At 41.1% G+C, this 23,693-nt stretch overlaps 1 long non-coding RNA gene across 2 annotated transcripts in view; it reads right to left on the minus strand.

The window, feature by feature from the left end:
• LOC126458681 (uncharacterized) overlaps positions 1 to 23,060 on the minus strand; it is a 70,066-nt gene extending 47,006 nt beyond the window's left edge. Inside the window, exons 1-2 of one of the 2 annotated variants that reach the window (XR_007585685.1) lie at positions 22,949 to 23,060; positions 16,476 to 16,583 (exon numbers count right to left, since the gene is read on the minus strand). This is a non-coding gene — a long non-coding RNA (uncharacterized LOC126458681). Of the gene's footprint in view, positions 1 to 15,521; positions 15,671 to 16,475; positions 16,584 to 22,948 lie in introns of both variants that reach the window. The other variant, XR_007585680.1, reaches the window with a different exon arrangement.
• Between the last annotated feature and the right edge of the window lie 633 nt (positions 23,061 to 23,693).

The raw sequence follows: 23,693 nt of genomic DNA on the forward strand, positions 1-23,693 counted from the left end.
AAGGTAGATGGCAAAACTTGGCTTCACTCGTTTTCCTTGCTAATAGACCTGCCTGAAAGATCGTATCTGCTCCTGCTGTTCATGAGCAAACGTGCAATGTCACATTCAGTTCATTAAATTTCTCAGATATACCAGCCAGCAAATATCATCTCTTATCTCCACTTCTCGCAAAAAAAAAAAAAAAAAAAAAAAAGAGAGAGATTTCCTTTGTATCCAGAAATACGAGGATTTCAGTCAGCAATTCTCACACCTTTTCAACACTTTAGCAAGGCTCAACCAACTCAAGCTACTGTGGTAAATTACGTTTTTCCTCTGTACCTCCATATCTCCAAGAAAAGATCTGAACAGGCGATAGTGCAGCTCTGATTGTGTGCACCACACCAACAATAGAACCTAACTCTATGACATGCTTTTCAGTCCAGCGCTGTTTTACAAAGGCTCTCCTGATGCAAAATGCAACGGAAAGACAATATATCACTGTCTGTGTCTTGTGCTCCTCGCTTAAAAACTGGCCCCATCTGTTGTAATGCTTGCATTGTCATCATTTCCGTGCGGATGTCGCATGACATCTCTCATATTCAATCAATGAAAACCTAATTCCGTCTTTTTGTTACAGAGGATGGGCAATCCCCTAACCGAATAAGCTACTGTGCCAACACGTGTGTTCATGACGTCCACATAGAAGCTAATTTTTCATCAAACGATTTTAAGGAAATCGTTCGGTCATAGTCTCATGTCGCTGATTCATCACGGGCTAGTTACTTTTCCACTATTGTGCGCACTTTTTACGATTTTCCGTAAAGTAGCCCATTCTTAGAGTTTCCCTTGAAAAATGCTGTCGCTCGCATTTTGTGTGTGGTACTGCTGTGCATTAAATCTGGATAAATATTGATATCGCTGCTCTACAAAAAAAAATTTTCTATTTCTGAAAAAATACATTGTGATCCTAGTTGTACTTCGAGTGCTGAATTCAAAACTGTTTTTAGTTTTTTTTCTGTCAGGGGTAGTTTATGAGTAATCGCAATTTCATTTCTCTTTTCTGTTTCTGATACTCTGCAGCAAACATGAGGTGAAATTCTATAAACAAATTCACGTTTTTATGGTGTTATAATTTCATCACATTTATGGAGGGTGAATGGTTCAAATGGCTCTGAGCACTATGGGACTTAACTTCTGAGGTCATCAGTCCCCTAGAACTTAGAACTACTTAAACCTAACTAACCTAAGGACATCACACACATCCATGCTCGAGGCAGGATTCGAATCTGCGACCGTAGCGGTCGCGCGGTTCCAGACTGCAGCGCCTAGAACCACCGGCCAACCCGGTCGAGAATGGAGGGTGAGATCTAACATATAACACAGTAATCTTTGTGTATATGCTTTGCAGAATTATCTGACATGCGAAAATACAGAAAATTGACAAAAAATGAGTCACTGTATTGTAATGCACATCACTTTTTTTATCTTGTATTGTGAATCTTTCTTCTCTCGAATTATATTCCACTAATAATCTGCTAACATAGAAGGTACCCACTTCCTTTCATAACGCCTTTCTATGGTCGAAACGTCTTTAGGGACTCTTTCGCCATGTTCATCCAATACGTCACTACAACTCTATGAAGTAGTCATGATGGGAGTCCATCATATGCACCTTCAGAGACATATTGCATCCCAGATCTCTATATGCTTTGATCATATCATTCACCTTTGCTTTGTAGTTAGTAGCTCTTCTTCTGCCCAGGAAGTTTTCTGACACCATCTTGAAACAGTCCCATGCTGTCTTTTCTTTGTCAGTTAAATGTGCTTCAAAATTTGCATCTTTCTGCAGTTCCTTGATTTGTGGGTCCACAAATACACCTTCCTTTATTTTTGCATCTGAAAGACGGGGGAATCTACTTGCTGGATATGCAAATCCACTGCCTGTTGAATCCATGGCCTTTACGAATTGTTTCATTGGGCTAAGTTTGATGTGAAGCGGGGGAAGTAGTATATCTTCAGGAGCTACTACGCTTCCACATTGTACATTCTTTTCGCCCACTTTCCATCTCCACTTAGGCCATTTCTTTTTCACGTAGTGAGAATTTCTGTCTCGACTATCCCATTCACAAAGAAAACAGACGTACTTCGTGTAGCCTTGTTGCATTCCCAGTACCATAGCAATTACTTTTCCATTTGTATTCATTGTATTGTAATGCATTTAGCATCCTTTGTACGAATTGTTAATTTTCTTTGGTCAAGCTGGTACTGGTACAGAGGGTATTTTATTTCCATTACGGAGAAAAACACCCTTGAGACTTGTTTTTGACAGATCTGTGAAAAGTCTCCACTCCTGTGAAATTTAAGTGACGTTGAGCACTTTCATTAGGGCAGAAACGTCAATGCAAAATGTTAGTGCTCTGTCAGTTGCAAAATAGGAAATAAAGGCGTGTTCTCTGTGCCTGAACACACTGATTTTAGTAATTTGGTGGAGTAGATTATACTCTTGTAATCTTGAACCAAGCAGCTGCGCCTTTTGTTTACTTAGTCCTAGATCACGTACTAAATCATTTTAATCGGATAGTATTAACAAATGTGGCGATGACTCACTTGTGCAGTGATATAAAGGATAATCATCTGTGATTTCTTCAGTACTACTTACTTCACTGTCACTCCGAATTTGACCTGGAGCTCTTGAAGGTACGCCGGCCGAAGTGGCCGTGCAGTTAAAGGCGCTGCAGTCTGGAACCGCAAGACCGCTACGGTCGCAGGTTCGAAGCCTGCCTCGGGCATGGATGTTTGTGATGTCCTTAGGTTAGTTAGGTTTAACTAGTTCTAAGTTCTAGGGGACTAATGACCTCAACAGTTGAGTCCCATAGTGCTCAGAGCCATTTTTTTCTTGAAGGTACTGGAAGGCTGTCATAATGTTGCACTCGCATTCTTGCTGAAGGCAGATCTGTGTAAACAATGTGCCTCTTCGATTTTTTGTTTGTCAAACCCTGAATTTTTGTTAGACAGAAATAAAAATCAGTAACGTGGTCATTAGGTTCTCTCCACACCATGGGCACAGTGAACAGCGCCACATTCTCTTTACCTTTCAACCACCGAATTAGTTTGCAGTAACATGTAGAACAACGGAAATGTAGTGCCCATTCTTTATGTTGATCTCCTACCTCTACTCCAAAGTAATGTTTATATGCTTTCTTTATAGCTGTTGAAATTTTCTTCCTATTTCTGACAAAGGTCAACTTCCCACAGATATAGCAGAAGTTGTCTGGTTTATATCGACATCAACGACGACGTGACATTTCTGAAAATTTCAAAATACCTCTTCAGTAATACACCTCTACTACACTAATACTAGAGAACTAGAGAAACGCTGATATGTAAAAGCAAGCAGTCAATTTACCTTCAGCACCAGGCTAAATCAGTTTAAATACAGGAACTTATAAGTTCAACTGTGCTTGGAAATATGACAGAGATAGTTACTTGTCAGCCAAAACACCCACTTCTTAAGATTGACACAAATTACTGCTAACACCACTGTTGTAAACTCGATGCACCTGCCTCTGGAAAGCGTGAAGGTTTACTGCCGAGGCAGCGACCGGCTGTCGCCGTTTGAGTTAATGAGTTATTGCAGGTGGTCTTAATGACATAGGTGGGGCGGGGGATAGCCCAGTGACATCTGATTCTTCCCACCTACTGTTGAACAAGAAATTGTCACGTTCCATCACTACTGGATGCGGCAACATACCCGTATTTCTCTATAGCGTCCCTGTGTTTGCCATGAATAATATATATATATATATATATATATATATATATATATATATATATATATATATATATATATATAACAAGTATCCCTAACAACGTATTTTGTTTACATATTTGAATTTCCCACAGTGAACTGTTTTAGAAGCACACACTTTAATACCAGAAATAGAACCTCTTTTAAGGTTTAAAGCAGAGTCATACCCATTATCGATCTAGACTTAATAGATTTTAAATAATGAAGGTATGCCCTGATGAACTGCCCTTGAAGCTGTGTATAAAGACTGTTATTTATCCCATGGTATATTTATAAGCACAAGGGATGTTCCATCTTGATGTCTGTAATGTGAAAACTTTATTCATAAAACATTTAGTAGCTGTTACACCAATTTAAGGAGACTCCCAACTTCTTTTATTGAAAGTGCCAACATTTATTGATAACCACATAGGTTTCCCCAGAGTGCTCTTTCTTATCTGCGCCCTAAATATCTTTTATGTAAATGAATTCGTCTCTCTTCCTTTCTTCGTTTTCTATTACAGTTAGTAATCTTAATTCTTCTGTTCAGGCAGTAGTTTTAGGATACCATTTTCTCCCACTGCCTCTCTGAATAGCGGAAACCATAAAATATTGGCTCAGCACGTGTATATCCTTCTGAGTTCTTCGTTTTCCTCACTGTCATGTTTCCAGGATTCGATATCAGTAATAGTTCCATCACTGTGGCAGGTCTTACAGCTGATGAGAAACTGAGATTTTGCACAATTATTTTGAATATTAGATGATTCAAACTATTTTGAGACGGAAATAGCAAACATGTTGTATGATCCAAAAATGTTCAAATGTGTGTGAATTCCTAAGGGACCAAACTGCTAAGGTTATCGGTACCTAGACTTACACACTACTTAAACTAACTTATGCTAAGAACAACACACACACCCATGTCCAAGAGAGGACTCGAATCTCTGGCGGGAGGGGCCGCGCAATCCGTGACATGGCGCCTCAAACCGCGCGGCCACTCCGTTCGGTATGTGTGATCCAAATTAGGGAAACAGTTAACAGAACCGCGCGGAGTGGCCGCGCGGTTTGAGGGGCCATGTCACGGATTGCGCGGCTCCTCCCTCCCTCTAGCATGGGTGTGTGTGTTGTTCTTAGCATAAGGTAGTTAAAGTTAGTTTAAGGATTGTGTAAGTCTAGGGACCGATGACTTCAGCAGTGTAGTCCCTTAGGAATTCACACAAACATTTTAACAAACAGTTAACAAAATTTGACGTCATCCTGTAACCCTTCAGTCAGTAGTAACACGTCAGAGAGCAAGAATCAACTCCCCACTGTTACGGAAAAGTGGTTTGTGCTGTTTACACAGGCACTGGGTACTTTAGCGTTCCTGATCAGCAATGTTGCGATATCTCCATCTTCTCGATACAGATTTACGGACAAAATGTCACTTGTGAGAATTCGAAGTAAGTAATGTGATTATTTTTGAGCAGTTACATCTGCAAAATAATTAAATTATTCCCAAACAGGTTAAACAAAGTGCTTTGCTTTCAAAAGTTTCGATTAATAGAGAAGGAGAAATTGATTAAATGCCAAAAATCTGGACCCACGTCTGCGCTAAAAAATGTCATTCTCATTCTTTGTGACACATACACCGCTGAACGTTGTAATATAGGAGTCTGTCCTTTGTGGGGCGACGTATAATTACGACTGACTAACGTGGATATTTCGCTAATCCGCGCTCAAGTCTTCAGTCTGTGGTACCGCTGCGGCAAATTTCGCTCTAGTGTGGGCCATATGATGAAACGGCACCGCCACCGCTCTCACGCTGACGCAGCATCGCCCCTCTAAATTTCGCACATCAAACAACGGCTTCAGCGGTGGAACGTCTAACACAGCATACTACCGTGCTATCGAAATTGCTGTCGCATATTACACTCTTGTTTCTCATGGCCTTTAAGAACTTCCTATGAGACACATATTCGCTTCAGAGAAGGCCACCCCTAGACTTGTCTACAATGAAGTGCACAGTAGTGTGTGGTATGGGACACGAATGTGTGGCGAATTACTCAGTATGTTATAGCTTTAACCTTGACTTGCTGGTGCATCGTTCATCTTGTCCCTCACATACCTGGCAAGTTTTAGAAGGAGTACTTGTACAGCTGGTATAGGAGACATGTAATAACCTTTCAAGTTCACCAAAACCAGTAATCGACAACAAGCGATCCTGACTAAGAAGTTCACTTTCTCTCAAGTAATTAATACAGATCGCCACTTACCAGTCATGATGAATAAACTAATAGATATGTATTTCATGTAGGCTCAGAACGCCGGGGAGAAATTGAGAGCGGGATCAGAATAGTATTTCCAGTTTATGAACACTTCGCTTCGTACTCACGAGATCGAAAGCTGTAGGTATGATCGGCCATGTGGAGGTTTTCTTCCCGAACGTTAGGAACATCTCTGGACTCCGATGATTTTATAAGTTAGAGTATTCTTAAAAATATTCAACTCCAGAGATGGAATAAAAAAACAAACCGTCATATTTTGGACGTGGTACTATAACATATTCGCTGTAAACGGAGAGGGGACAGACAATCGATCTACCGCGAGTGTATTCCCATATTGGCATCCACCATGCTGAAAGTAGTCTTAGCGAACAAAGCTGCATCCACAGCAACTGTTTTAGATACGAAATTGCCGTATACAGACCACTTTTTCAATTCTATTCAGTACCTCCTCATTAGTTATGTGATCTACGCACCTAATCTTCAGCATTCTTCTGTAGCACCACATTTTTTCTTGTCTAAACTATTTATCGTTCACGTTTCACTTCCATACATGGCTACACTCCATACAAATACTTTCAGAAACGACTTCGTAACAGTGAAATCTATAATCGATGTTAACAAATTTCTCTTCTTCAGAAACGCTTTCTTTGCCATTGCCAGTCTACATTTAAATCCTCTCTACTTCGACCATCATCAGTTATTTTGCTCCCCAAATAGCAAAACTCATTTACTACTTCAAGCGTCTCATTTCCTAATGTAATTCCCTCAGCATCACCCGATTCCATTATCCTCGTTTTGCTTTGTTGATGTTCATCTTATATCCTCCTTTCAAGACACTGTCATTCCGTTCAGCTGCTCTTCCAGGTCCTTTGCTGTCTCTGACAGAATTATAATGTCATCGGCGAACCTCAAAGTTTTCATTTCTTCTCCATGGATTTTAATACCTACTCCAAACTTTTCTTTTGTTTCTTTTATTGCTTGCTCAATATACAGAATGAATAGCATCGGGGATAGGCTACTATCTTGTCTCTCTCTTCCCAACCACTGCTTCCCCTTCATGCCCCTCCACTCTTATAACTGCCTTCTGCTTTCTGTACAAATTGTAAATTGCCTTTCGCTCCCTGTATTTTACCCCTGCCACCTTCAGAATTTGAAAGAGAGTGTTCCAGTCAACATTGTCAAAAGCTTTCTCTTAGTCTCCGAATGCTAGAAACGTAGGTTTGCCTTTCCTTAATCCATCTTCTAAGATAAGTCGTAGGGTCAGTATTGTTTCATATGTTCCATCATTTCTACGGAATCCAAACTGATCTTCCACGAGTTCGGCTTCTACCAGTTTTTCCATTCGTCTGTAAAGAATTCGTGTTAGTATTTTGCAGCCGTGTTTTTTTTTTTAACTGATAGTTCGGTAATTTTCACATCTGTCAACACCTACTTTCTTTGAAATTGGAATTATTATATTCTTCTTGATGTCTCATACATCTTGCTCACCAGATGGTAGAGTTTTGTAAGGGCTGGTAGCTTTCAAAGGGCACTGGCTATTTCCTTTCCCATGCTTGATACAATCCGAGCTTGTGCTCCGTTTCTAATCAGGTCGATGTTGACGGGACTGCGATTGTAGGGGAAGCAGTAGAGTAGAAGAACTGATTACGGGAGAACATGGACTTGGTAGTTCAATAAGAGAGAAGAGTCTAATTGACTTCTGCGATAAATGTCAGCTACTAATAACGAATACTCGGATCAAGAATTAAAGAGGATGAGATATACGTGGTAAAATCTAGGACCTCGGGGGAAAACTGCAATTACATTAAATCATGGTCAGTCAAAGATTCCGAAATCAGATATTGGATTGAAAGGTGTATCCTTGAGCAGGTATAGAGCCAGATCATAATCTAGTAACGTTGAAGATTAGGCCGACATTTAAGAGACTAGTCAGGAACAATAAATTCTCAAAGACCTGCGATACGAAAGTACTAAGGAATGAAGAGATAGTTGAAGTTCTCTGAGGCTATAGATACTATGTTACTGAATAGCTCAGTAGCCAGTTCAGATGAGGAATGGGCATCTCTAAAAAAGGGCAGTCACAGAATTATGAAACAAAAACTTAGATACACGGAAGGTAACTGCGAAGAAACCACGGGTAAGAGAAGAAATATTACAGTTGAGCGATGAAAGAAGAAAGTAGAAAAATGTTCAGGGAATTTGGAAATACAGAAATACAAATCACTTAGGAATGAAATAAATCGGAAGAGCATGGAGGCTAGGGCTAAAAGGCTGCATGAAAAATGTGAGGAAATCCAGAAAGTGTTGATAGTTGGAATGACTGACTTAACAAATAGAGAAATCAAAACAGTCTTGGCTAAATTAATAGCAAGGGTGGTAGCATTAGGAGTCTAACTGGAATTCCACTGTTAAATGCAAAGGAGAGATCGGGTAGGTGGAAAGAGTACACCAAGGCCTCAATGAGGGGGAAGATTTGTCTGATGTGATAAAAGAAGAAACAGCAGTCGATTTAGAAGAGATAGCAAATCCAGTATTAGAATCATAATTTAAGAGGGCTTTGGAGGGCTTAAGATCAAATAAGGCATAAGGGATAGATAACATTCCGTCGGAGTTTCTAGTCACTGGAAGAAGTGGCAACAAAATTACTATTCACAGTAATGCCCGTTCGTGTATAGAATGTACGAGACGGGCGATATACCATCAGATTTTTTAAAAATCATCCACACAATTTCGACGTTTGCAAGAGGCGACAAGAGCGAGAATTATCGCACAGTCAGCTTAACAGCTCATAAATCCAAGTACCTGACAAGAATAATATACAGAAGAATGCAACAGAAAGTTGGGGATGTGTTAGACGACGATCAGTTTGGCTTTAGGAAGGATAAAGACACCAGAGAGGCAGTTTTGACGTTGTAGTTGATAATGGAAGCAAGACTGAAGAAAAATCAAGACACTTTCATAGGATCTGTAAGCCAGAAAAAGCGTTCGACAACATCAACGTCAACGTGAAAGATGTTCGAAATTATGAGAAAACAGGGGTAAGCTTTAGAGAAATACTGGATGTATACAATATGTTGAAGAACGAAGAGGGAAAAATAATACTGGAAGTCCAAGAACGAATTACTTGCTCGAATAAAAAAGGGTGCAAGACAGGAATGTAGTCTTTCGTCCCTTTCGGTTCAGTGTGTATAACGAAAAAGTAATGATAGAAAAGAAAGGTTTAAGAGTGGGACTAAAGTTCAGGATGAAAGGTTATCAATGATTTGCTGATGACATTGCTATCCTCTGTGAAAGTAAAGAAACATTACTAGATCCCCTGAATGGAATGAACCGTCTAACGATGAGAAAAGAATGTGGATTGAGAGTAAACCAAGAAAGATGAAAGTAATGAGAAGTAGCAGAAATGAGAACTTAGAGAAGCTTAATATCAGAATTATGGATCACTAAGTAGACGAAGTTAAGGATTTCTGCTACCTAGGCAGCAAAACAACCCATTGTGGACAGAGGACATAAATAACAGGCTAGCACTGGCAAGAAGGGCATTCCTGGCCAATAGACATCTACTAGTTAGTATCAAACATAAACTTTTTTGACCATGTTTGTTTGGAGCACAGCATTGTATGGTAATGAAACGTGGACTATAGGAAAACGAGAGCAGAAGAGAATCGAAGAATGGCTTCGCCGCCTCGCTCGTTGAGTTCGAAACTCCTTTTCTTTCCTCATGCCACAAGGCTACTACCCTGTACACATTTGTAAATTATCGTCTGAATATTCTTGCTTTTATCAAATGACTGAGTGCAGCATTTTGTTTCCGAAGACGCGATACTTGTAGGTTCGAATTCAGAAAGTGTTTAAAAAATACGGAGCATTTCTGTCTTCTAGCAATTACATTATTCGTCAAAGCTGCGTAAGATACTTTCTGTTGTTCAGGTCGCTTACATGAGAACCAGTAGTGGTCAACGGCTGCAATGCAGCAATTTGAAATAATGTATGACAACGATGCGTCCCCATGGGCGGGATTGACTTCTTGAAGTCGTCTGTATGGTGATGTACGTTAAGGTACTAGGTATCTCACCCTGCAGCCACTCACCATGGTTAGCCCTCGATTGCGAGTAATCGACAGAAAAATATCGTAATTTTGAGTGATGTAAGTACTTAAAATTTATACCAGTTTCTAGGTTGGAATTTTAGCATAGTGGTTAACACACAAGCCTGACGTCCCGAAAGTTGTGGGTTTGAATCTCATCACGTGCTTTAAAATTTTTAACCCATTTCCGAAATTACGTTTGTCATTGTATGATAGCGGAACAAACACTGGTAGCAGTTACTTCTGTAAAATAACTGGGAGTATGCGTGCGGAACGATTTGAAGTGGAATGATCATATAAAATTAATTGTTGGTGTAAGGCGGGTGCCAGGTTGAGATTCATTGGGAGAGTCCTTAGAAAATGTAGTCCATCAACAAAGGAGGTGGCTTACAAAACACTCGTTCGACCTATACTTGAGAATTGCTCATCAGTGTGGGATCCGTACCAGATCGGTTTGACGGAGGAGATAGAGAAGATTCAAAGAAGAGCGGCGCGTTTCGTCACAGGGTTATTTGGTAACCGTGATAGCGTTACGGAGATGTTTAATAAACTCAAGTGGCAGACTCTGCAAGAGAGGCGCTCTGCATCGCGTTGTAGCTTGCTCGCCAGGTTTCGAGAGGGTGCGTTTCTGGATGAGGTATCGAATATATTGCTTCCCCCTACTTATACCTCCCGAAGAGATCACGAATGTAAAATTAGAGAGATTAGAGCGCGCACGGAAGCTTTCAGACAGTCGTTCTTCCCGCGAACCATACGCGACTGGAACAGGAAAGGGAGGTAATCACAGTGGCACGTAAAGTGCCCTCCGCCACACACCGTTGGGTGGCTTGCGGAGTATAAATGTAGATGTAGATGTAGATTATTTTTATTTAAAAATTGGTTTAAATATAGTTCTAATTCTTCGTCATGTCATTTTAATCATCGTAACATCTTTTTCATTCTTTTTTTCGTATGGAATCATTTATCTATCTCAGTAGTTAAACGTTTGAAAATGTCGATGTATCGTTTAAACAACAGAAGAAATCATCTGTTTATATTGACTGTGCAATGATGTCGAAAATGTTTTCTTTTTATTACGTACAACTCGTACATTTATTTGGATGTTAATCGTCATACAAACAATAAAACATTAATTCTCCTTGCACTATAGACAAAATAACGCAGATGAAGATTTAAACGAATTGCGAATAAAACGATATTCAAGCAAACTGGGAAACAGAAGTCATGAATGCCATAACACAGACAAAAATTTAAGATGATCAAACGGAAGAAATTAAATCGAAATTTAAGCAAAAAATAATTAAAATCACAGATTCCAAATACAACAAAAGATACGAAGAAAAATAAAGGCAAATCATTAGGTTATTATAAAGATTAAAATGACTTGACAAAATATTACAAATTTTAAAAAATTATATTTGAACCAGTTAATCGAATAAAAATAATGATTGAAATCACTTCGATGAAGAATTAAAAATTTTGAAGATCCTGACGGAATTTGAACCCACAGCTTCGTTCTTGGAAGGCTCGTATGTTAACCACTATGCTGAAACGCCGACATACGGAGTGCTCTGAATTTCAAGTCTATCGAAAATTACAGAAAAGTACTATTTATTTTCTTCTATTAGTCGCAATTGAAGGCCAACCAGGGTGAATGGATGCAGGGTGAGATACCCGGGACCCTACCCTACATCACCACACAGATGGTTTCAAAAACTCGATCCCACCCTTGAGGCTTCTCCTTGTGAGTTTGAAATTGGTTACTCAAAACAATTAAAATAAATGCGATAGCTGCTTTCGTACTTTCCGTAATAAACATCTCACAAATCTTTCACACTAAAAAGCGTCAAACAATTTTGTGATTATTTCAAATGCTAATGAAATTTTAAGACCTTTTTTTGGTCATCAGTCTACTTACTGGTTTGATGCGGCCCGCCACGAAATCCTTTCCTGTGCTAACCTCTTCATCTCAGAGAAGCACTTGCAACCTACGTCCCTCAATTATTTGCTTGACGTATTCCAGTCTCTGTCTTCCTCTACAGTTTTTGCCCTCTACAGCTCCCTCTAGTACCATGGAAGTCATTCCCTCATGTCTTGCCGGCCGCGGTGGTCTAGCGGTTCAGGCGCTCAGTCCGGAACCGCGGGACTGCTACGGTCGCAGGTTCAAATCCTGCCTCGGGCATGGATGTGTGTGATGTCCTTAGGTTAGTTAGGTTTAAGTAGTTCTAAGTTCTAGGGGACTGATGACCACAGATGTTAAGTCCCATAGTGCTCAGAGCCATTTGAACCATTTGAACCTCATGTCTTAGCAGATGTCCTATCATCCTGTCCCTTCTCCTTATCAGTGTTATCCACATATTCCTTTCCTCTCCGATTCTGCAAAGAACCTCCTCATTCCTTACCTTATCAGTCCACCTAATTTTCAACATTCGTCTATAGCACAACATCTCAAATGCTTCGATTCTCTTCTGTTCCGGTTTTCCCACATTCCATGTTTCACTACCATACAATGCTGTACTCCAGACGTACATCCTCAGAAATTTCTTCCTCAAATCAAGACCGGTATTTGATATTAGTAGACTTCTCTTGGCCAGAAATGCCTTTTTTGCCATAGCGAGTCTGCTTTTGATGTCCTCCTTGCTCCGTCCGTCATTCGTTATTTTACTGCCTAGGTAGCAGAATTCCTTAACTTCATTGACTTCGTGACCATCAATCCTGATGTTAAGTTTCTCTCTGTTCTCATTTCTACCACTTCTCACTACCTTCGTCTTTCTCCGATTTACTCTCAAACCATACTGTGTACTCATTAGACTGTTCATTCCGTTCAGCAGATCATTTAATTCTTCATCACTTTCACTCAGGATAGCAATGTCATCAGCAAATCGTATCATTGATATCCTTTCACCTTGTATTTTAATTCCACTCCTGAACCTTTCTTTTATTTCCATCATTGCTTCCTCGATGTACCGATTGAAGAGTAGGGGCGAAAGGTTGCAGCCTTGTCTTACACCCTTCTTAATACGAGCACTTCGTTCTTGATCGTCCACTCTTATTATTCCCTCTTGGTTGTTGTACATATGACCCGTCTCTCCCTATAGCTTACCCCTACTTTTTTCAGAATCTCGAACAGCTTGCACCATTTTATATTGTCGAACGCTTTTTCCAAGTCGACAAATCCTATGAAAGTGTCTTGATTTTTCTTTAGCCTTGCTTCCATTATTAGCCGTAAAGTCAGAATTGCCTCTCTCGTCCCTTTACTTTTCCTAAAGCCAAACTGATCGTCACCTAGCGCATTCTCAATTTTCTTTTCCATTCTTCTGTATATTATTCTTGTAAGCAGCTTCGATGCATGATCTGTTAAGCTGATTGTGCGATAATTCTCGCACTTGTCAGCTCTTGCCGTCTTCGGAATTGTGTGGATGATGCTTTTCCGAAAGTCACATGGTACATCGCCAGACTCACATATTCTACACACCAACGTGAATAGTCGTTTTGTTGCCACTTCCCCCAATGATTTTAGAAATTCTGATGGAATGTTATCTATCCCTTCTGCCTTATTTGACCGTAAGTCCTCCAAAGCTCTTTTAAATTCCGATTCTAATACTGGATCCCCTGTTTCTTCTAAATCGACTCCTGTTTCTTCTTCTATCACATCAGACAAATCTTCGCCCTCATAGAGGCTTTCAATGTATTCTTTCCACCTATCTGCTCTCTCCTCTGCATTTAACAGTGGAATTCCAGTTGCACTCTTAATGTTACCACCGTTGCTTTTAATGTCACCAAATGTTGTTTTGACTTTCCTGTTTGCTGAGTCTGTCCTTCCGACAATCATATCTTTTTCGATGTCTTCACATTTTTCCTGCAGCCATTTCGTCTTAGCTTCCCTGCACTGCCTATTGATTTCATTCCTCAGCAATTTGTATTTCTGTATTCCTGATTTTCCCGGAACGTGTTTGTACTTCCTCCTTTCATCAATCAACTGAAGTATTTCTTCTGTTACCCATGGTTTCTTCGCAGCTACCTTCTTTGTACCTATGTTTTCCTTCCCAACTTCTGTGATGGCCCTTTTTACAGATGTCGATTCCTCTTCAACTGTACTGCCTACTGCGCTATTCCTTATTGCTGTATCTATAGCGTTAGACAACTTCAAACGTATCTCGTCATTCCTTAGTACTTCCGCATCCTACTTCTTTGCGTATTCATTCTTCCTGACTAATGTCTTGAACTTCAGCCTACTCTTCATCACTACGATATTATGATCTGAGTCTATATCTTCTCCTGGGTACGCCTTACAATCCAGTATCTGATTTCGGAATCTCTGTCTGACCATGATGTAATCTAATTGAAATCTTCCCGTATCTCCCGGCCTTTTCCAAGTATACCTCCTCCTCTTGTGATTCTTGAACAGGGTATTCGCTATTACTAGCTGAAACTTGTTACAGAACTCAATTAGTCTTTCTCTTCTTTCATTCCTTGTCCCAAGCCCATATTCTCCTGTAACCTTTTCTCCTACTCCTTCCCCTACAACTGCATTCCAGTCGCCCATGACTATTAGATTTTCGTCCCACTTTACATACTGCATTACCCTTTCAATATCCTCATACACTTTCTCTATCTGTTCATCTTCAGCTTGCGACGTCGGCATGTATACCTGAACTATCGTTGTCGGTGTTGGTCTGCTGTCGATTCTGATTAGAACAACCCGGTCACTGAACTGTTCACAGTAACACACCCTCTGCCCTACCTTCCTAGTCATAACGAATCCTACATCTGTTATACCATTTTCTGCTGCTGTTGATATTACCCGATAATCATCTGACCAGAAATCCTTGTCTTCCTTCCACTTCAGTTCACTGACCCCTACTATATCTAGATTGAGCCTTTGCATTTCCCTTTTCAGATTTTCTAGTTTCCCTACCACGTTCAAGTTTCTGACATTCCACGCCCCGACTCGTAGAACGTTATCCTTTCGTAGATTATTCAATCTTTTTCTCATGGTAACCTCCCCCTTGGCAGTCCCCTCCCGGAGATCCGAATGGGGGACTATTCCGGACACTTCTTCAATTACAGGCCACATGTCCTGTGGATACACGTTATGTGTCTTTTAAGACCAGAGATCAATAAATCATCATAAATTACGGTCGTATCTGAACTTCAGTTTCGATTCTGATCTACCAATGCATTGAGAATTTTCCAGTAGAGACGCATCAAACATTTCAAGAAAATGATATTCCAAAAATTAGTCATACAGCCACTAATGTGTTTTAAACACTTCTAATAATAATTTATTACACTTTAGCGATGTTCAAACTACTGACACGTACTACAAATCTTACCTTAATTAATAATCATATGCAAGAAAAAGTGGCCGGAAAAGAACTGAGATTATATGAACGATTACCTCATTCTCTTCTTTTTTCTCTTTCAGGATTAATCAGCCGTTTTTTTTAACACAGCGAAACGCATCTTCTAGAAAGGAATGGCTGTCGCGTCGGCTTTAACTTGGTCCGGTATTTCGAAGTCCGCAATCCGTGCCAGAAGATCCATTAGCTGATACAAAGGCTCCGCGTCGACCACGAAACGAATAGAAAAAACACAAACCTTTGGTATTACTTTGCGAAGGACACTTAAAATAATAAAATTAGTTGGCATACATTGAAATAAGTTACGTAATGAACTTAATAATATATCGTGAAGGTGGCATAACCCATAGTGGTTGAAACACTACAATTCTCAAATAATCCTAACAACGTTCTCCATCCTGCACATACCGTGAAAGACAAAACCCCGTTTTGTAATAACAGGTCATCAAATTTATGATAGCAAAGTTTTATGTATTTTTTTATTATTTCCAGCTATTATCATTAACGTCAAGATATTTATTCCTTGAAGCGATCTTCGCTGCCCTCTCAATTGATCTCGTAAATCCCTTTACAGTATGTAGTTGTTTTGTGTTTGCTTTAGGGAAACTCGAACGATAGACAGAAGGACTGAAACGTAGTAACACGCTTAAACACCTGAGAAACGTGGAACATAAATCGCATTTAGCGGATGTGAACTGTTTCATTGACGAAGAAAGAGAGGAAAAGATTCTGTAATAACGAATAGACTAGTATGTATACTTGTCTGAAGTCTGTGACACACTAGCTATCTTCTCGCTTTCGGGCGTAAAAGATGGATTGCATGCAATGATGTCGATAACTGACTGACCTCCGCATACGTACTACTTTCGATTTGCATCTAAAGTTCAGTATAATTCAATTAAAATTTTACTGTCTGTAGCATATAGTTCTAGCAACGTCACAGTGGTGTTCCTAATTTTCTCTGTTTTTCATAGCAAAGACAATGTTCTTACCTGGCCTTTATCCCGTATCTTCACGGGGTCAGCATGTTAATTACTGGATCTATAGCGTTAGCGGTAGTCGCTGGCCCAAAGCGACTCCTGTCACCACCGCCCCACACCCTGCAAATGAAACAATATCATGGAGGTATAATAAAGGAAGGTGGCGCCACAGACTCGCCCCTTACATTGCTTTGAAGCTGTCGCCGCCGTTTTAGTCGGCCCTAAACATTAGCAGACTACTGTTTGCAGTTGCTCCCTGTATTTAATTCCAGCCTTGTCCACGCAAAAGTTGTTTGAAATGGCAAATATTACAGCGCTTTCATTAATACCAAAGTGTCCGGACAGATTTTTCGGAGGTTTTTCTGGTCTTAAAGGCATATTAGCTCAGTAATAAGACGCATTTGACCTCATTTATGTAATTTTCTTTTTGTTAAATGTTTATAACGACCAACAAGCGATGTGAAAAGGCTGCTTTCGTAATCCAGCATTTACCTTAGTAGATACGAAATGACGTAACTGATGTCCGGTATACGTCCTGTTCTGAAAATACTGAGAATATACACATCTCCAAAAAAAGTTCCGAGAGTTCGGTACCGAGAGTTCCGGAACCTGTACAGAGAATTGGAGTAGAGATCAACATAAACATCATTTCCGCCCTTTTTATTGCTCATGAAAACCTCACACTGGATGTTGTACTACCATACAGCGAGACTTTCAGAGGTGGTGGTCCACATTGCTGTACATACCGGTACCTCTAATGCCCAGTACCACGTCCTCTTGCATTGCTGCGTGCCCCTATTCATAGTGGCATACTATCGGCAAGTTCATCAAGGCACTATTGGCCCAGAATGTTCCACTCCTCAACGGAGATTAGACGCAGATCCCTCAGAATGGTTGGTGGGTCACGTCGTCCATAACTAGTCATTTTCAATCTATCCCAGGCATGTTCCATAGGGTACATGTCTGGAGTACATGCTGAACGCTCTAGTCGAGCGATGTCGTTATCCTGAAGGAAGTCATTTACAAGATGTGCACGATGGGGGCGCGAATTGTTGTTCATGAAGACGAATGCCTCGTCAATATCCTGCCGATATGGTTGCACAATCAGTCAGAGGATGGCATTCACGTCTTATACAGCAGTTTCGGCGCCTTCCATGGCCACTAGCGGCATACCTCGGCCCCACATAATGCCACCCCAAAACAGCAGGGAACCTCCACCTTGCTGCACTCGCTAGGCAGTGTGTCTAAGGCGTTCAGCCTGACCGTATTGCCTACAAACACGTCTCCGACGATTGTCTGGTTGAAGGCATATGCGACATAATCGGTGAAGAGAACGTGATGCCAATCCTAAGCCGTCCATTCGGCATGTTGTTGGGCCCATCTGTACCGCGCTGTATGGTGTGGTGGCTGCAAAGGTGGACCTCGCCACGGACGTCGGGATTGAAGTTGCGCAACATGTGGCCTATTGCGCACAGTTTGAGTTATAATATGACGTCCTGTGGCTGCAAGAGAAGCGTTATTTAACATGGTGGCATAGATGTGAGGGTTCCACCGAGTCATAATCCGTAGATAGCGGTCATCCACTATAGTAGTAGCCCTTGGACGGCCTGAGCGAGGCATGTCATCGACAGTTCCTGTCTCTCTGTATCTCCTCCATATCCGAAAAACGTCACGTTGGTTCACTCCGAGACGCCTGGACACTTCCCTTGTTGAGAGCTCTTCCTGGCACAAAGTAACAATGCGGACGCGATCGAACCGCTGTATTAACCTTCTAGGCATGGTTGATCTACAGACAACACGAGCCGTGTACCTCCTTGCTGTTGGAATGACCGGAACTTATCGGCTGTCGGACACCCTCCGTCTAAAAGGCGCTGCTGATACATGGTTGTCTGCATCTTTAGGCGGGTTTAGTGACATCTCTGAACAGTCAAAGGGACTGTGTCTGTGGTACAATATCCACAGTTAACATCTATCTTCAAGAGTTCTAGGAACTGGGGTGATGCAAAACTTTTTTTGATATTTGTATATTTGCTATATTTGTTATATTTTGTCACAGCGTTGAAGCAGAGACGTTTTGGAGTCTAACTTAACAAGCCAAATTACAGAAATAAAACAGCTGCAGTAAAACAAACCAGCCCAACTACAATTCATGTATATAGAAGAAAACAGCGCCTGAACCAGTCCACCTACGAATGACATGTGATCGTTTTACACTTTAAACTACACTCCTGGAAATGGAAAAAAGAACACATTGACACCGGTGTGTCAGATCCACCATACTTGCTCCGGACACTGCGAGAGGGCTGTACAAGCAATGATCACACGCACGGCACAGCGGACACACCAGGAACCGCGGTGTTGGCCGTCGAATGGCGCTAGCTGCGCAGCATTTGTGCACCGCCGCCGTCAGTGTGAGCCAGTTTGCCGTGGCATACGGAGCTCCATCGCAGTCTTTAACACTGGTAGCATGCCGCGACAGCGTGGACGTGAACCGTATGTGCAGTTGACGGACTTTGAGCGAGGGCGTATAGTGGGCATGCGGGAGGCCGGGTGGACGTACCGCCGAATTGCTCAACACGTGGGGCGTGAGGTCTCCACAGTACATCGATGTTGTCGCCAGTGGTCGGCGGAAGGTGCACGTGCCCGTCGACCTGGGACCGGACCGCAGCGACGCACGGATGCACGCCAAGACCGTAGGATCCTACGCAGTGCCGTAGGGGACCGCACCGCCACTTCCCAGCAAATTAGGGACACTGTTGCTCCTGGGGTATCGGCGAGGACCATTCGCAACCGTCTCCATGAAGCTGGGCTACGGTCCCGCACACCGTTAGGCCGTCTTCCGCTCACGCCCCAACATCGTGCAGCCCGCCTCCAATGGTGTCGCGACAGGCGTGAATGGAGGGACGAATGGAGACGTGTCGTCTTCATCGATGAGAGTCCCTTCTGCCTTGGTGCCAATGATGGTCGTATGCGTGTTTGGCGCCGTGCAGGTGAGCGCCACAATCAGGACTGCATACGACCGAGGCACACAGGGCCAACACCCGGCATCATGGTGTGGGGAGCGATCTCCTACATTGGCCGTACACCACTGGTGATCGTCGAGGGGACACTGAATAGTGCACGGTATATCCAAACCGTCATCGAACCCATCGTTCTACCATTCCTAGACCGGCAAGGGAACTTGCTGTTCCAACAGGACAATGCACGTCCGCATGTATCCCGTGCCACCCAACGTGCTCTAGAAGGTGTAAGTCAACTACCCTGGCCAGCAAGATCTCCGGATCTGTCCCCCATTGAGCATGTTTGGGACTGGATGAAGCGTCGTCTCACGCGGTCTGCACGTCCAGCACGAACGCTGGTCCAACTGAGGCGCCAGGTGGAAATGGCATGGCAAGCCGTTCCACAGGACTACATCCAACATCTCTACGATCGTCTCCATGGGAGAATAGCAGCCTGCATTGCTGCGAAAGGTGGATATACACTGTACTAGTGCCGACATTGTGCATGCTCTGTTGCCTGTGTCTATGTGCCTGTGGTTCTGTCAGTGTGATCATGTGATGTATCTGACCCCAGGAATGTGTCAATAAAGTTTCCCCTTCCTGGGACAATGAATTCACGGTGTTCTTATTTCAATTTCCAGGAGTGTATAATCGTAACGGCTAGTACACCTGTAAGTTATGCAAGCTGACATTTTTCATCAAAACACTTCCACCAGGAGCTAATGTTTAGTTTTACTAACATGGCGGACGTGGGCTTCAAGTTTGTGACGTCATGGCAACACCCGTTATTATACTTCCACGAACGATATATTTCAATTTGTGTAACCTTTGCAACCTATCCTAATAGATTCGCTAAAAAAGTGTTTAAAATACAGACTTAGCAATAATAATGACAGGAACAAATGTAAAAATGAAATTGTGAAGTTTAAGACCAACTTTCCATTAGCATAAAAATGTACAACAGCTCAGAATTATCATTTGTAGGAATAACTTAGTAATTAGACCTAGAAGAGTGTCACCTCTAAAAAAATATTATTTTTATCCTAAGCTACTAAGTCTGTCTGTTCACCAGTGAGCACAAGGACTCTCAGATATTAATTGTGATTAGTGAAAGAAAGGATTTGACACGTGAGAAGGTGGCTTAGGTATTTTGGATAACATAGTCGTAGAGAGAGAGAGAATACAACCCTGTAGAGTTCGGTCTCTAGGGATGGACATAGTTATTTGGTCAATTTCCGTATCACGCTGTTAGCGTCTCCCGTGCTTTAAGGTTTATTAATGTTATTTTTATTAGGATACTTGACAGATTTGCCTATATTTCCACATGCCACATCATGAAATAAAAAATGTTCGTGGTGAATTTGTATATTCACTAATGCTCAACCTTAGCACAACACAGTTTATTAATTTTCTTTGCTCATAGGCATATCCGTAACACAGTTTATTGATTTTCGTTGGTCGTAGAGTGCAGCCGTACACTGTGAACACTACAATAGATCGTACCGGAAATTATTATCTACTCAGGTAGCAAAAACATTAAGCGCCCCTCTATAGCTCCTATGCGATTAGTACTGTGTATTAGAAAGCTCGGTTACAAACTTCCTCTTGTCATATACTAGAGTTACTGACTCACTGGTCTACGATTACTCTGATGACAAATTTTACTATTTCAGACTGTTGAATGTCTTTGACAGTTTGGCTATGGCTTTAGGCTCGATTAAATTTTATCTGGCGTAATGTTTAACTGCGTGATAGTTTTGTGATGTTTCTTTCTTACGATTAATTACATCTGTTACCACACGACTTATCCCGACTTCACTACTGTGATGACATTCCTAAATATTTATCTCACGGCAGCGTCTATTAGGAATTTTTCTTGCTATTTCATCTGTTTGTTTACGTAGAAAATCTCCACTTATTTTATTCCTGCTCGTTCACTTGTCAGATACACACAGAGTTGGAGCTAATAAATATACTGCTCATAGTCAGAGACATGACGCCCTATAACCATTACCTACCGCTTTGTCCGTCTGTTAAATATTATTTATCCTAACTCTCCCTCTTCTCGCTTTAGCCACTATTAGTATAGCTTATCATCTTCAGATACAAATAATTTGGAAAACTTGATTTCCATTAGATACCAGAAAGACTAAATCGCTACCCCCGGTTGTTTAATGGTTCCGTATCTTCAAGAAGTTAGATATTTTTAACTCATAAACTTCTAATAGAAGAATTTCCATCATTAATATGAGTGGCTACTTTGCTCTTTCAGGATTTTACCTTGATTTCCCCAGGTTGAGACAGTATTAACTGGAAAACCAAAAATTTACCGCAGACCAGAATTGTTCCTCTCTGACCAAAAGAATTTCTTCACATTGATCACCCTTTACGTGTCGGAATCTTCTTTCAGACCAGGGTCACTATTAAAAATACGAATATATTTCTTCTCAGTATCAATAATTCACATCTATGCCACAGTCTAATACGTACAGTCAAGTCACTCGCTTCTTCGAAACGTTGTTACCGTCTGACAGTTCGAGCGACAGTAGCGCTCCAAGCGGTAACAAACCAGTCACATGCTTCGTAAGGATGTTTGTTTCTCATCCACTTCCTAAGTGGTTTACGTAATATATATTTTACTTTTTTGCCTCCGAGAGTTTGTGCAATATCAGAAGACATGAAGGATAGTGAAATAAATGTAAAAACAGACGAATTGCACTGATTCAGTGACATAAGTTTCAATTTACTCATGAGGAAATACTTACGAATATATTTATAATTGCAGCTTGTTCCGCTCAAAGCAAGAGAATATAAACACATATTTCATGCTTAAGAAGCATATATTTCACTAGTTATCTGTTCTTATTGCGACAGGCGCCTTCCTTGTTAAGTAAAAAAAAGTGGAGTCTAATGATTAGCTCATTCTCACATTTCACTCGATTTTTTTTTAATATACGAATATTTTTGTAAATATTATTACTTTTCCTTCAAATTGAGGGTGTTGAAGATTCTTGCAATTTGTGACTCAGATGAAGCATCAATTGTACAACTAGTTTCCCCAGTGTTTGGGAACAGCTTCATTGCTTTTGACGTTTTATCATGATATCTATGTGGTTTTACGTTCAGCTAGAAGTGTAGCGGCGTATTTGGAACGCTAAATAATGTAGGTACTACATTCCAGACACGTTTCCTACGTTCCAGATTTCCTGCTTTAGCTGAAAATGTAGTGTACAGAACTTCGCGTTGTTGGGTAGATATACAATGTCTTTCTGCAAAATGTCTGGTCTTCTGATGCATACAGCCACCATTTGTTAGTAAGCAAAAACAGCGTTCTTTAGTAAATATCTGTACATTACAAGAGAATCCAAAAACAGTCCTTAGGAAGCTAAATAATGACAAATGTGGCGTTTTTCAGTTATTGTCAATTTTTATGGTACTACACACGCTTCCTATTGTGTAAACTATGTTACAGATCAATGTACACACCTGTTATCATATTCAAAAGTGTCGCTTGCTGACCACTTGGAGCGCTGCGATCGCAGTGAGTAGCAAGAAAAGAGACGGAGTGTTGCGACCGCTACGTTATACTCTGTCTATACCAACTCCGACAATCTAGAGCCAAAGAAGCGCGCTTCTTATACCCTTTTTAAAAACACTTTTGACCTTTGCTGATGGCTATCGTAGCTCCCGCCTCTGGCCAACTTCTCGGCTTCCGGTGATAACAGCCCGTCAAGGATTTTTCACTTTTCCGTGTCTCTCTCGCGTCAGCATTGGCGCCAGTTCCGCTTTCTCTTACTTATCCGTAACATCACACACACACGTACCTAAAACATTATCACTAAAAATTTAATCATTTACTCTTCCTCCTAAAACATTGACACTAAAACTTTAATCATTTACTCTTCCTCAGTCTGTAAGTCGTGCTATAACATTGGTATTATGCTTATTACCATCCACAGTAACATAACCAATCCACTTTGGATGAGCAGTGAGTTCTGAATAACTTACCACAAACTCAAAAATACGCTCGCGAACATTCTCAAAATCCTGCAGACAAAATACCCAGTTGCAAGTCACATTTAATAACTGTTAATGTTACGTGTGTGGCTAGAACGAATTCTCGTTTGTTCGGCACTATACGAGTAAGTTCTCATTTCTTTTATATATTTTATGTAGTACCAAAATAAAGTTTAAAAGTGCTGGCGTCATAAACACGATTACAAAGTTTATA

Source organism: Schistocerca serialis, chromosome 1, assembly GCF_023864345.2.
Source record: "Schistocerca serialis cubense isolate TAMUIC-IGC-003099 chromosome 1, iqSchSeri2.2, whole genome shotgun sequence".
Lineage (NCBI taxonomy): Eukaryota > Metazoa > Arthropoda > Insecta > Orthoptera > Acrididae > Schistocerca > Schistocerca serialis.